This window comes from Tupaia chinensis, unplaced genomic scaffold (assembly GCF_000334495.1).
Source record: "Tupaia chinensis unplaced genomic scaffold, TupChi_1.0 Scaffold000184_1, whole genome shotgun sequence".
NCBI lineage: Eukaryota > Metazoa > Chordata > Mammalia > Scandentia > Tupaiidae > Tupaia > Tupaia belangeri.
The window spans coordinates 4,756,127-4,758,289 of record NW_006159659.1 but is presented as its reverse complement, the minus strand read 5'-3'; the positions used below and the strand labels follow the sequence as shown (position 1 = coordinate 4,758,289).

Here is a 2,163-nt window from a genome sequence, read left to right as displayed (position 1 = left end):
GAAATAGTAGTACTATTTTAACAAAATTGTTGGATGTATTCCCTTTTAAAAAATTACTGTTATTTATGATCTTTCTTCGATTTAAGCAGAGAGAGACAGAGACAGAGAGGAAGAGTGAGAAAGCAAGCCGCTAGGTCCAAGATTCAAACCATGGCTGACCATGTTGGGAGTCCAGTGCCTTAACCATCAGTCCACCTGCCAGCCCTGGATGCATTTCCTATTTAAACAAAATTTTGGGATGCATTCAGAATGATTTTAAGAATTATTTTATTCACTTGATTTATTATTATTATTATTATTTTAATATTCCCAGAGAGAGAAAGTGAGAAAGCAAGCCTCTGGGTCTGGGACTCAAATCATGATCGGCCAAGTGAGAGTCCACCATCCCTAACCACCACTCCACCTGCTGGCCCTGAGAATGACTGTTTTAGAAATACTATGCTGAGGATCAGCAGGTGGAATTGTAGTTAAGGCGCTGGACTCCCCCATGGCCAACTGTGGTTCAAGTCCTGGACCTACCTGATGGCTTGCTTTCTACTTTCTCTGGTCAAATTAAAACATAATAACAGTAAAATTAAATGAATAATTCTTTAAAAAAAGAATGATTTTATTTAACTTTATTTACTTTATTTGATTTGAGCAGAGAGAGACAGAGTGAGAGAGAGAGAGAGAGTGCGAGAGGAGAACAGAGGAGAAGGGATTGCGGCGTGACCATCCCCCCTGGGGGGTGATTTCTCGCTTTCTGTCTCTATGTCTCTGTCTGGCGAGCGCACGCGCCCTATAGCAAAAATCTCTCCCCTCCCAAAAAAAACCTTTTATTGGGACCAGCAGTTGGTGCAAGGCTATGTTGTTGGGATCCCATGTAGCCGACGACAGTTCGAGGTCTGGACCCAGTGGCTTAAATTCATGCCGGGCGTGTGTGCATGTGTGCCCAAGATCCCAAGAGGAGAATGGAGAAGGGATTGCGGCGTGGCCATTTCCCTTGGGGGTGGGGGTGGGATGGGGTGATTTCTCGCTTTCTGTCTCTTTGCTTTTCTGGCGAGCTCACGAGCCCTATAGCAAAAACCTCTAAAAAAAAGTTTTATTTAATTGTATTTGTTTATTCATTTATGATTTTTAAATTTTACCAGAGAAAGACATGGGGGGGGGGAGGAAAGTGAGAAAGCAAGCCACCAGGTCCAGGACTTGAACGGTGGTTGGACACGTGGGAGTGTCCAGAACCCTAACCACTACGCCACCTGCTGGTCCCTAAATGAATAATTAAAAAATAAAACACTGGGACCAGCAGTTAGCGTAATGGCTATGTCGCTGGACTCCCACGTAGTCGACCGCAGTTCGCGTCCCAGACCCGGTGGCTTAAACTCACGCCAGGCGCATGTGCATGTGTGCCCAAGACCCCGAGAGGAGAATGGAGGAGAAGGGATTGTGGCGTGACCACCCCCCCGGGGGGTGATTTCTCACTTTCTATCTCTCTGTCTCTGTCTGTCTGGCGAGTGCACGTGCCCTATAGCAAAACAAAACAAAACAAAACAAAACAAACAAACAAAAAAACACCACTATGCTCAATGTCATGACCTAAAATAAGGGTCAGCACACTAAGGTCTTCAGGCCAAACCTGGTCCACTATCAGACCCATTCATATACATATTGTTTTTGTAACATATAGAAGAGAAGAGGGGAATACTTGCAACAGAGACTCTATGATCTGTGAAGCGGAAAATACTTACTATCTGGCCACTTATTTATTTATTTATAATTTGGTAGAGGGTATATGCACTTGCTAGAGAGAAAGTGAGAAAACATCTCCCAGGGGAGATAGTCATGTTACAGTGCCTTTTCCTCCATTCTCCTCTTGGGATTTTGGGCACACATGCACAATCATCCGGTATGTGTTTCAAACCACCTGGTTCAGGACTCGAACCATAGTCAGTCATTTAGGACCCAGCTGCTTTAACATCACTCACTGGCTGTTCCAATTACTTGGCTTTTTATATAAAAGTGTGCCAATCCCTGATCAGGCCCAGAGTGAGATAGGTGAGACAATTGCCTTGGGCACTAAATTTAAGGGGATACCAAAATACCCAGCAATAAATAGAAATATTTAAATTGAATATTTTAAAAATCAAAATTAATGCTACCCCCCCCCCCAGCTGAGCTAAATAC

The 2,163-nt window shown here is 43.8% G+C and overlaps 1 protein-coding gene across 1 annotated transcript in view; it reads right to left on the bottom strand.

The window, feature by feature from the left end:
• The window catches only part of EIF2S3 (eukaryotic translation initiation factor 2 subunit gamma), a 12,901-nt gene that overhangs the window by 7,428 nt on the left and 3,310 nt on the right, over positions 1-2,163 (bottom strand). The window lies entirely within an intron of this gene.